Below are 13,147 nucleotides of genomic sequence, written 5' to 3' on the forward strand. Positions count from 1 at the left end.
GTTGTTGATCTGCCACAAGCAGGGCAGCTCCCTGAACAGCTCAATGAATAGCCCCCTAAAATTGGCATTTTGGAAGGGATCAATCTTGTCTGCAAGACACAACACAAGACAAACCCTAAAATACTAATAATGCCATGATAAACCCTCCTAATCTTGTCGCAACATAGGCCTAGATAGAAGCAGTCTAGTCTAGTGATGTACCAAGTTAAAATGTTACCTTTGTTTGCACGATCATCGGGCCAGCTACTCACTCTGTTGAAAGATCGTACGTGCGACACACGCATGTTGCGTTTTATATACAGTGCGCATGCGTGAAACTCCACATGAAGTATTCATTTTTTTACTTTCTCATAGGGGAGAGAAGACTCGGGAAGTCTGAGGACACCAGAGACCCCACACCTCCCAAAGAAGGCGAAATTCCAACACCAGAAGCAGAGGAGCAGGAGGAGGAGGAAGGAGAGATCGTTGAAGTTGGACAAATTGCCACCACAACAGGTGCGTGTCGGAGACCACAGCTTCCGGTAAGATAATCAATGTATGTCGGCATATTTATAATACATCGTGTGTTTTTTGCTTTGTTTTGTAGGTGATGTGGAAGAAGATTCCCATTTTACCAGTGAAAGTGCCCAGATCCTAATTGGGGCGATAATGGGGTGCAATCGGGATTTAGAAAATATACAGAAAAACATCAATGATGTTCAAAATAAAATGAAGAACATAATTGTATTTATACTTTTGTATTTTACAAAAAGCCAAATTTGGAAGATGCACACAGTGTGTCAACATGCCCTATCTCCGATCATTGGGGATCAATGTACCTGTTTTGTGGAAAGTGGCTGAGATGAAGGGGTTGCAGCCCCAAAACATGTACATTGATCCCCCATGATGGGGAGATGGCACATGTTGACACATGTTGTGTGCATCTTCCAAATTTGGCTTTTCCAGGGGTGACACCTCATGTGATGAAGGCAATATCAGCCCAGCTTGTACATACTCATGTCTGATATTGTCTTCACTTTTCAAAGTTGAACTTTGTAAATTCCTGTGTTCTGTATGTTACGCTTTGATACATGCCTGTTTACACAAAAACACCAAGTTACAAAAAAATTACCTTAAATAATGTTTTTGATACACCCAATATGTTGGTTTGTTGTAAAACCCTTTTCTAAACGCACATGTGAATGTGCTTTGATTAAAAAGTTAAATTATCAAAAATGTGTGGCTTCCTTTTTCAATGCGCAAAAGCAGTATTTGGAGTAAAATTGTTTTTTTCGGTGCCAATGGGTGTTATTTACTAAAGGCAACTCCACTTTGCACTCCAAGTGCAGTTTCAGGTGTACTTTTGCAGTGCACTTGTAGTGCATAGTGGATGTGCCTTTAGTAAATAACACCCACAGTGATGTGTTAATTTTCACAATCATGCCATTTTCCTGACCCCACATATTTCTGCCATGGTGCTGAAAATTAGCAAGATTTTTGTCAGTAATGCACTACATACATTAGTTAACAAAAGCAAGGTGTGTGTGTGTGTGTGTGTGTGTGTGTGTGTGTGTGTGTGTGTGTGTGTGTGTGTGTGTGTAGCAGACCCACAACATAAGATTATCTGAAGAAGAGACTGTCCCCTCATCTCGCTCAGAACTTGGGTTTGCACTGTTGTAGAAAAAGGCACAACAGCAAAAATCAAAAAGACATTGTCTGGCATATCAATGGCCCCCATACCCACAAAGTACTCCATGTATGGGTTCAGACCTCACGGGTGCTTTGGGGGGGCAAGCCAGGACGAGCAGCTTCAAGGGCCATGAGGTTATCATTTTCAGGCAAGTCTGCATCTTGGCCTACTGAGACCACATAGTTAGCTGAATGTCTTTTTAAGAAATTGTGCAGAACACAGCAGGCAAGCCCTATGTGATTGATTTTATATTCAGCCATGTGGATAGGCGTTAAAAAAAAGGCCGAACCAGCTGGCCAGTATTCCAAAAGTGTTCTCCACCACTCTTCTGGCTTTGGCCAGCCAGAAATTAAAGATACTCTGATCTGAGGTGAGGGTCCTCATCGGGAAAGGCCGCATCAGATGGTTTGCCAGGGCAAACGCCTCATCCGCGACGAAGACGAATGGGAGTCCTTCCTGATTCTCCTCTGGGGGTGGCAAGCCCAGACTGCCACTCTGGAGACACCAGTAGAATTCCGTCCGTGAGAACACACCACCATCCGACATCCGGCCATTTTGCCCCACGTCCACATACAGGAAGTCATAGGTTGCTGACACCACCGCCAACATCACGATACTATTAAACCCCTTGTAATTATAATAGTACGACCCCGAGTTGGGGGGTGGGACGATGCGGACGTGTTTCCCATCAATTGCATCTCCACAATTGGGAAAGTCCCAACGACTGGCAAAGTGGGAGGCCACAGTCTGCCATTCCTATGGCGTTGAAGGAAACTGTGGAGTGAAACAAGACAAAAAATTTGTAATTTTGCTAATCAACATTGCAAGCAAATTAGACGCCAACATTTTTGGCCAAGATCAGTATAACATTTTGGGAAATGAGTATTTAAAGCCTAAAGTATAAGGTCCCCTTATCAGTCATCACCCCCCCCCCCCCCTCCCCATCTGATGGGCCCTTGCAAAAAATAAGGGGGGGGGATGTTTTGGACAGGTAACCCTCTCCACTTTATTGAGAGCTGAATGCCTAAATGTGTGATACTTACTTACACTATTGGCAGCCCACCGGACAGGTAATATGTGTCATAATACCAAAAAGAAAACAAAATGGAAGCACATTTTGACATTCTGCTATTACCTATCAAGATAATAGGAGAAAAAAATAAAAAAATATAGCATTTGAAAGTATTGAGGCAGGCCCTTGCACTACATGCTTTGGTGAATTTGTCCATAAATGCGACCATAAAAAAGGTAAGTATAGTGTGTGTTGGGTTTGGTAAAGTCAGCAAATAGAGGATTATAATCAAATAGATTGATTATCAGCTGATCTAGCAGTTGGGGGGAGGGGAGTTCCTAAGGAGTTTGGCCCAACCAAAAAAAAAAAGTCACTCTGCATGAATTGAAGCACACACATAACATTTGTAGACATTTTGTCAGCTATGGAGCTGACAAAAGACATTGCTAAGTGACTAGACTATAGTTTTATGGGCCCAGAAGAGCATGGTGGGGAAGTTAGTGAAGGCAAATATGCATGAAGGACAAAAAAGGAACTTGAAAAGCTTACAGCATGCATGGACAAAGGGGCACAGCATATGAATTAGAGCATATTGCAATCATGTTAATTAGGGAAGGAGGAAAGAAATCCAATACATTAGCAATCAATAAATACATAGAATGTGCTGTTAAAGGAGAAAACTTACCTTCATATAGTCATTCTGCAGGACCTAATGATGGCAGAACAGGTCTCTGGAATAATGATCCCCAGAGCCTGGGGGGAGATGCCTGTGGAGAACTTGAGGTCCTGAAGGCTTCTCCCTGTCGCCAAGTAGCGCAAAGTGTCGATGAGCCTCTGCTCCGGAGTGATGGCTTGCCGCATGCAGGTATCCTGCCTGGTGATATAAGGGGACAGCAAAGCCAGCAGACGGTGAAGAACGGGATCCGTCAGCCAGAGATAATTCCTGAAATCATCAGGATTATTCTCCCGGATCTCATGGAGCAAAGGCATTTGCGAGAACTGGTCAAACTGTCGCAACCAATTCTTGGTCCACAAACGCCTCCTCATCCTGTTCATGGACCGGGCTTGTGTGAAAGCTAAAAGCCCAACACCAAGCCCCTGCACAGCACAAACTCTACGACGAGTACGTACACGAAACATTGTTTGAAAACGGTCGGCTGGTCAGAACGGACAACAGAAAGCACCGATAAACAGCAATGCCTGAAAGAACGACCTGAAAAGTAGAAGCAAGCAGACAATAAGCAATGCAAATCAAAGCGTACTATACCAAGATATAGTCCACAATGAGAAACAAATGCTTACTGACTACACGCACTGATAATCGGATACGCAAAGACAAGCAGAAATGGAAGAGCAGTACTGAACTGAAGCACAAATCTGAAAAGCGCGAATCATCTCTCACCAAACTTCTACTAACACGCGATAGACACGAGATCAGCAGAAGGAGCCCAAAGGGTGCCGGACGTGGTGCTGAACTTCCTTTTTCTAGTGCCGCATACGCGGCTTACGTCACCGCGTTCTTGGCAACCGGAAATTCCTACAACTTAGTCCGACCGTGTGTATGCAACATCACTTCCGGACCTCTTCCGGAATTAATCCATCGGAATTTATCAGACGGATTTGGTTGTCGGAATCTCTGACCGTGTGTACAAGGGCATAGAGGTACTCTTGATGAAAGCAAGAATTGGCCTTGCTGTAAAAAATTGCAATGATATGCACCTGTCAAACAGGTGCAGAAAAATTACTCTTTGGGTGTTGGGGGTGCATTCCCACAGTAATCCTATAGAGGTGCTCTTGATGAAGGCAAAAAAAATTGCAATGATATGCACCTGTCAAACAGGTGCTGAAAAATTGGTCTTTGGGTGTTAATTGTGCCCATGAAACCTATACCCAATACATTCTTCCACATGAAATTAACATCCTTAAATCTAGGTAGCCTCGAAGTCCTGCAGAGATTCCACATCCCAAAAAGACTTAATCAGTGACATCGGCTTCAGGGGCTTCATAGCTGGTAATCCAGGACTGATCCATTTTTATAAACCTCCTGCAGCACTGAATGCCCGTTCTGAAAGCATGCTGGATGCAGGGCAGCCCAACAACTCAATAGAATACTGGGTGAGTTCTGGTCAGTAGTCTAGTCTCATGACTCAGTAAGTCAGTGGATTGTCAGCTGTAAAACTCCATCTCTTTTTTGGCACCGAGGTAATCATCTACCTTGTGATGCAGACGCTGCCGATGGGATGTGGAAGCTGACAGCCCTGGGTGGCGAGGACTAAAAAAATTGTGAAATGCCTCGCTTAGGCGGACGCCTTCTCCAACGCTCCTCTCTTGAACAACAGAAGACTCAAAACAACGTTTTCCACAACGCTGTAACCTACTTTAGTCAGTAAAAACGTTCAATAAAATCCTCTTTAACGTGTCCTCGAGATTTCATCTTCTGTACTCTCTGTGGGGACGGGGTGAGTTCTGAGACCTTCCTCTTATAACAGTGGTCAAGGAAGGCTGCCAACCAGTAATCATCCTTCTCCTTTATGCCACGTATTCTTGGGTCCTTTCGCAGGCTTTGAAGCATGAGGTTGCCCATGCTCCTTAATTTTGGTGAAGCTTGAGAAGCAGACTCCTCGGGGTCACTCAGGATGACAGCATCTGGAACTTCCTCCTCCCAACTACATACTACTCCCAAGGGTCCTGGGGTTGGATTTTATGGCTGACTGCCTTGCCCAACGATGCCAGAACATTCCCTTCCACATAATGGTAGAGAGATGGAACGGGCTTATGTAAAAAGTAGTAGTGACTGGGAATCTTCCATTGTGGTACAGCACATTGTGCAAATTCATGGAAGGGGGCAGAATCCACCAGGCTGAAAGGCAGAAGTTGGAGAGCCAACAGCTCTGACAAGCTTGCATTTAGACACTGGGCATGTGGGTGGCAGGGACTTTTTTTTTTTTCCTCTGCAGCAGATGGGGCAGAGAAATTTGCTGGCTACAGTTTACAGCTGGTGGTGTGCTGCTGGCAGATGTGCTGTTAGGACCTGGGATACCCTGTGCTATACCATCATCCCTGTCAGTGGAGGCTGCTGAGAGGTCATGACTCCCCAGTTTAACAGGGGCAGACTCAAGTGGGTAAGGAGGAGGAGGAGGATGGACAGATTTTTGCCCCTTTTGTGCGGCTTTTAGGTGCTCTTGCCAAACGGGTGAGTGACTGGACATTAAATGCCTTGTTAAGCATGTGTTACCCAAATGGCTGGTGTTTTTGCCACGTTTGATGTGCCTGAGACACAGTTTGCAAATAGCAGTGCTATCTGCTGCAGATGTGCTAAAAAAGGCCCAGACAGCTGAGCGGAGTGGGCTGGGAGATAATAGCTACAGAATGTGATGAATTAGGGTGGCTGCTCTCTATTCTTCCTGATGTCGGCCTCCTTGGGGTTGTGCCACCTCACCTTCAGTTTCCTCCTCTGCTCTATCTGGCACCCAAGTATCATCCCCACTATCACCATCTCTACCAGTGTTCCTCCCTTTCTAGGCTCATGTTCCTGTCATCCTCAACCTTAGAACCAACATCTGAATCCAGTAATGGCTGGGCATAATCCAGGAGCAAGTGGCTGACACTGTGGTCAAATAACTCAGCTGACTCCTCAATGACTGATGTTGGGGCTATGACAGAGGATGAGGAAAGTCTAGTAAGCCAGTCCACCACCTCCTCTGCATGCTATGGCTGTATAGCACAGGCAAACTCACTAAATAGAGTAAATTATTCCCTGGCTGAGGACTGACCACCATGTCCACCTTTGCCTGTGGACACATTTGTTGGCCCCCTTACAGTGTCAAGGAAACGCCTGCCTCTTCTCTACTTTTTTTTTTTTTTCTCCACAAAAGTTTTATTGAAAGTTTTTCATACATAATACAAATAATACCATAAAACACATAAGAAAGGTACAAGTACATGGTTCCAACTAAAGGGAGGCATGGGGTTCAACGTTCATGGAAGTAAGAGCCAAAAGATACTGCCTCTAAGCACCGTTAGTAAAAAGGCCACATAAGGAAACTTTTATTAGTAGGGAGTAATCTTTTAAAGAAGATACACTGCACCGTACTACAGGCCTGTTTAACTCATGTTGGAACGGGAGACTTCAAATCAAGGTACTCAGTATGGCTTCTGGAAGTATTAAAGAACATACAGGGAGTAGGGATGAGCTGAACACCCCCCGGTTCGGGTCGCACCAGAACTTTCGAACGGACCCCAAATTCATACGAACTTTAGAACCCCATTGAAGTCTATGGGACTCGAACGTTCGAAATGAAAAGTGCTAATTTTAACGGCTAATATGCAAGATGCTGTCCTAAAAAGGGTTTGGGGACCTGGCTCCTGCCCCAGGGGACATGGGTCAATGCCTAAAATGTTTTTAAAAATGGCCGTTTTGGCAGGAGCACTGATTTTAATGACGATTAAAGTGAAAAAAAAAGTGAAATATTCCTTTAAATATCGTGCCTGGGGGGTGTCTGTAGTATGCCTGTGAAGTGCCACGTGTTTCCCGTGTTTAGAACAGTCCCTGCACAAAATGACATTAAACGGAAATAACGTCATTTAAAACTGCTTGCGGTTTTAATGTTATATCTGGTTCCTGCAATATGGTTGAAAATCATTGAGAAAAATGGAATGGGTAGCCCTCCCTGCCCATTACCAGCCCCTTTGGGTCTTGTACGCATTGTGGCAGCACGCAGGTAACGTCACCTGGTTGTATCCAGGATGGGAAATATGTGTGCCCTAGATTCAGGCTTTATGCAGACTTGTACAACTAGAGGGGAAGAGTTAATGAGCCCAGCTGAAGTAAGTGGGCTCATTAAGACCTCTACAAAAAACCCCAGCATGCTTAGGGAGATGCTCCATCCTGGAACCAGTTTTGTGTGTATAGACTGGGGAGTGTGACACCTGTTCTGTGCGGTGAGTTAACGCCTGTGTGGCAAACCTCTACAACAGAGACAGGGACTGGTGCAGCACAAGGCTGCACTCAGTTGTTAGACAGGGAAACTAAGTGTGTAATTAGAGGTCAAGCTGACCAGGATTTATTTTCATGTTTTTCTTTTGTTTTGGCTGTTATATTTTTTACTGCATGTAGCATGAATAAACCGCACCTTTTGTTTTTTCCACTTACAACGCTGTCTGCTGTGCCTGATTTTGTGTTGTGAACCCATCCAGGGGGTCACACACACCCGCTGCCGAGCTAACCCCTCACAGCATATTAAGGGAACCCCGTACCCATATTAAAAAAAGGAAATGCGTGTGGCCCCCAGGCCCTATATACTCAGAACAGCAGTATACAGGCGGTGCAAACAAGACAGGGACTGTGTAGGTTTGTTGTGTTAAGTTGAATCTGTTTGTAATTTTCAACTGGCACATTTTTAAAGTGTAGCTCCAGTCAAAAAAACTATTTTTAAGCTTTTTGGAAAACGTATAGAAGGGTTATCACCCCTGTATAATTTGTTTTGTCGTACATCTTTTTTCATCTGACTTGCTGTTGTCTCCTTCCGTTTGCAAGTAGGAGATGTTTGTAAGTTGGATGTTTGAAAGTAGGGGCCTGCCCTATATGCTCTGCAGAAATGGCGGAACAAGGTGTTGGTTTTGCCACAACATTGTAAGCCCTCAAAGTGACTCTTGGTGGGCGCTGGAGCGCCCTGCTGTGAACGATTATATCAAGAATTGTAATTACATGCCATTGTTGAACAGTGGTAGAAAAATTGACCTTTGGTGGTTGTGGTGCTGGCGCCACAACACTTTAAGTCCTCACAGTTACTCTGGGTGGGCACAGGAACGGGCCCTCCTGTGAAATATTATATCAAGAATTGTAATTACATGTCCCTGTTAAACAGGGGCAGAAAAATTGGGCCTTAGGCACTGGTGCTGATGCCACGACACAGCAACCTCTCCCATATACTCTAGTTTTATTGCAGGAATTAGCCCTGCTGCAAAGCATTGCATCAAAAATTGTAATTAAACACCCCTGTTAAACAGGGGCAGAAAAATTGGGCCTTAGGCACTGGTGCTGGTGCCACGACACAGCAACCTCTCCCATATACTCTAGTTTTCTTGCAGGAATTAGCCCTGCTGCAAAGCATTGCATCAAAAATTGTAATTAAACGCCCCTGTTAAACAGGGGCAGAAAAATTGGGCTGATGGCATCACCCAGAACCAGAAATGTTCTTCCAACATATCAGCGGAGGAGGAAGAGGATAGACAATCAACATAACCGGACGGTCACGCAGCATCAGCATAGGCAGTCTTGAAGGGATGTGATATTTCAAAAAAAATCAGCTTCAGGTGCTTGGTAGCTGTGGGTTATCCAAGACTGATTCATCTTGATGAAGGTCAGTCGATCAACTGATTCGGTGGACAGGCACACCCTGTGATCGGTAACAAAGCCACCAGCAGCACTGAAGGTGCGTTCCGAAAGAACGCTGGATGCAGGACAGGCCAGTAGCTCAATTGCATACTGTGCAAGCTCTGGCCAGTGATCCATCCTCAAGACCCAGTAAGCCAGAGGATTTTCGGTGGGAAAGGTGTCCAAGTCTGACCTGCACCATGTAAATCAGACGCTGGCGATGGTTGCTGGAACCGATCATACCTTGGGGCTGCGGACTAAAAAATTGTCTGAAAGCATCAGTCAGATGGCCACCTTCTCCACCGCTCCTTCTGACCGATGCCTCAGCAACACCTTGTCCAGGACCAGGAGTTTGTAACCTCCCAGTCTCTGGGAACACGTTGCACAGACCTTTCTGCAAGGCCTCCCGAAGATGTCTCATCCTCTGCTCCCTCTGTGATGGCAAGATAAGGTCGGCAACCTTACCCTTGTACCGTGGCCAGCCAGTAATGGTCCCTCTCCTGGATCCGAAGAATACGAGGATCCTTCTGCAGGCTTTGCAGGATCAGGGAGGCCATGCAGCGTAGGTTAGCTGAGGCATTCGGTCCGGAGTCCTCTGGGTCACTAAGGACAACATGATCCGCAGCTACCTCCTCCCAGCCACGTACAAGTCCACGGGTTTCTTGGGTCTGTAAATCATCCCTACAAGACTGCTGCTGCTGCTGCTGCTGCTGATGCTGAGTGCCAGCCTCCACCTCCATGCTGACACAATCATCCTCCTCCTCCTCCTCCTCCTCCTCTTCCTCCTCCTCATCCTCTTCCTGTGTGATGGGTGGCACAGCAGGAACACTGTCTGGATAAAGGGGGCCTTAAGAGGCAAGGAAGTCCTCCTCTTCCTGCCTCTGTTCTGCCTCAAGTGCCCTGTCCATTATTCCACGCAGCGTATGCTCCAAGAGGTGGACAAGAGGTACAGTGTCACTGATGCATGCACTGTCACTGCTCACCATCCTTGTGGCCTCCTCAAACGGTGACAGGACAGTGCATGCATCCCTGATCATGCCCCACTGGTGTGGTGAGAAAAAACCAAGCTCACCTGACCCTGTCCTGGTGCCGTAGTCGCACAGGTACTCATTGATGGCCCTCTGCTGTGTGTGCAGCCACTGCAGCATGGCCAACGTTGAGTTCCACCTGGTGGGCATGTCACATATAAGGCGGTTCTTGGGCAGGTTCAACTCCTTTTGGAGCTCAGCCAGCCGAGCACAGGCATTAAATGATCGGAGGAAATGCACACAGACTTTCCTGGCCTGCTTCAGGACATCCTGTAAGCCCGGGTACCTGCCCAAGAACCGCTGCACCACCAGGTTAAGGACGTGAGCTACACAGGGCACATGGGTCAGTTATCCCTGTCGGAGGGCGGAGAGGAGGTTGGTGCAATTGTTGCAAACCACCATTCCTGGCTTAAGCTGGCGTGGCATAAACCACCTCTCGGCCTGCAGAGCTGACAAAACATCCACCCCAGTGTGGCTCCTGTCCCCCAAACAAACCAGCGCAAGCACGGCATGGTATCGTTTTGCCTGCGTACTTGCGTAGCCCCTGGAACGCCTACGGAGCACCGCTGGTTCTGAGGACAGAGCACTGGAAGAGGCCATGGAGGAAGTAGAAGAGGAGGGGGTGGAGGAGAGAGGTGTGTCACAACCAATAGTAGCATTTTGGAGGCGTGGTGGCGGAACAACCTGCAACACTACTGCACTTTGTCCTGCATCCTTCCCAGCTGTCAGAAGAGTGACCCAATGGGCTGTGAAAGACAGGTAACATCCCTGTCCATGCCTGCTGGACCATGAGTCAGTGGTAATATGCGCCTTACCGCTGACCGCCCTGTCCAGCGAGGCAAGGACATTGCCTTCCACATGCAGGTAGAGAGCCGGAATCGCCTTCCGTGAGAAAAAGTGGCGTTTGGGGACCTGCCACTGAGGAACCGCACATTGTACAAACTCACGGAAGGGGGCCGAGTCTACCAACTGAAAAGGCAGCAGTTGAAGTGCTAGCAATTTAGCCAAGCTAGCATTCAACCGCTGGGCATGTGGATGGCTGGGAGTGAACTTCTTTCGCCGGTCCAGCAGCTGGGGCAGGGACATTTGCCTGCTATAATCGGACGTGGGTGTACTGCTAGCAGAGTGCCTGGAAGCACTTGGCTGTGACACACCTAATTTTACACCATCATTCCTCTCAGGCCAGGTTTCAGAGAGGACTGAAGGTCTAGTGGGGTTGGAGATGCCAGCTGATGAGGAGCAAGGAGAGGTCCGCTTTGTTCTTTGGTGTGGGTCTTTGAGGTACGCTTGCCAACGAGCTGCATGGCAGGTCAGCATATGTCTGGTCAAGCATGTGGTGCCCAAGCGGCTGATGTTTTGGCCACGCGAGATACGCTTGAGACATATGTTGCAAATAGCAGCGGTGCGATCTGATGCACTCGTCTCAAAAAAGGCCCACACCAAAGAACTTTTAGAATAACGTGCAGAGGCAGCGCCCTGCACAGGCGGAGCTCTGCGGTGTGATTCAGTCGGTTTACTGCCCCTAAGCTGGCCCCCGGAGGGCATCCTGCCTCGTTGGACATGTGCCTCCTCCTCCTCCTCCTCTCTCCTACCAGGCACCCACGTGGAGTCAGTGCCCTCATCATCCCCTCCCTCTTCATCGCTGTAGCAAACCTGGCAGTATGCTGCAGCTTGTGGAACATGACTGCCAGATTGCTGTCCTTCTTGAGCATCCCCTCTCTCTGCATTCACACTACTGCCTTCCTCTAGCTGAGTATCATCATCAGAGCCTACAAAACACTGGGCATCCTCCTGGAGCATGTACCCAACACTGTGCTCAAAGAGTTCAGGAGACTCCTCAGGAGGACGTGGTGAGTCTAGGGAAGGAGTCACTGATGATGACATTGAGAGGAGGGAAGACGATGCGTTGGCAGCTGCTTTGCTAGTACCCTGAGACTGGGTGAGAGAGGATGAGGAGGATGAAGAGGGCTTGGTCATCCACTCCACCAAGTCGTTGGCATGTTGCGGCTCAACATGTCCAGCTGCCGAAAAGGACGACAAGCGTGTCCCATGGCCACGTGCTGATGATGATGATGCACCGCGTCCACGACCAGCACTGTTGTCTCTAGACACAGAGCCTGCTTGCCCTCTTTTATCGGCTCGCGCCTGTCTGCCTCTCCTTGCTGGCCTTCCAGACATGGTAATGGCCTGAAGGGAGTTGGGTAAAACAGCAATTGGGTAGTGTATATTGTGCTGGAGGCACACAACACCCACTAACTCCTGCAGATGCCTTTATTATAGAACACCAGCAATAAAGGGTAGATAAAGGGGTATACTGTACTGGAGGCACACAACACCCACTAAGCCCTGCTGATGGCTCTATTAGAGAACAGCAATAAAGGGTAGATACAGGTGTATATTGTGCTGGAGGCACACAACACCCACTAACTCCTGCAGATGAGTTTATTATAGAACACCAGCAATAAAGGGTAAATACAGATGTATACTGTGCTGTGCTGGAGGCACACACAACTTCCAATAACTCCTGCAGATGGCAGATGGCTCAAATAGAGAAGAGATATGTAGGTGGATATAGCGGTGTGTACTGGGTACAGAGCACGCAGACAGCACGCATAAGCTCCTAACACTGACTGCAAGGTCTATTATAAAAGATAGATATATCGCTAGCTATATAGGTGAGGTGAATATAGCGGTGTATACTGCGGTCAGAGCACGCAGACAACAACCACTACAGAAGAGCAAGATCGAAAAATCGGCCGATAACGATCGTTGTATACTGTGTTGAAGGTACACAGAACACCCACTAACTGCTTCAGACGCCAACACACTACACAAGGCTGCCGCGCTGGCTGCCTTATATAGTGTGGGGCGTGTACTACACAGCCTGAGCTATGATTGGCCACAGGCATCCTGCCTGTGGCCAATCATGGCTCTCCTCACTGCCGACGCTGTGATTGGCCAAGCATGCGGGGTCACAGTGCATGCTTGGCCAATCATGAGCCAGCAATGCACTGCGCCATCGCAGTGCATTGTGGGCTGTGAGCGCCACACGAATTTGGCGC

At 47.5% G+C, this 13,147-nt stretch overlaps 1 long non-coding RNA gene across 1 annotated transcript; it reads left to right on the forward strand.

The window, feature by feature from the left end:
- Positions 1-359: 359 nt before the first annotated feature.
- LOC143942042 (uncharacterized) lies at positions 360-1,215 on the forward strand. The gene is made up of 2 exons (XR_013264651.1): positions 360-495; positions 587-1,215. It is a non-coding gene; the product is annotated as an uncharacterized LOC143942042 (long non-coding RNA).
- Positions 1,216-13,147: the final 11,932 nt, after the last annotated feature.

Source organism: Lithobates pipiens, unplaced genomic scaffold, assembly GCF_037356315.1.
Source record: "Lithobates pipiens isolate NorthernLeopardFrog02 unplaced genomic scaffold, aLitPip1_a1.2 Scaffold_10, whole genome shotgun sequence".
NCBI classification, from domain to species: Eukaryota; Metazoa; Chordata; class Amphibia; order Anura; family Ranidae; genus Lithobates; species Lithobates pipiens.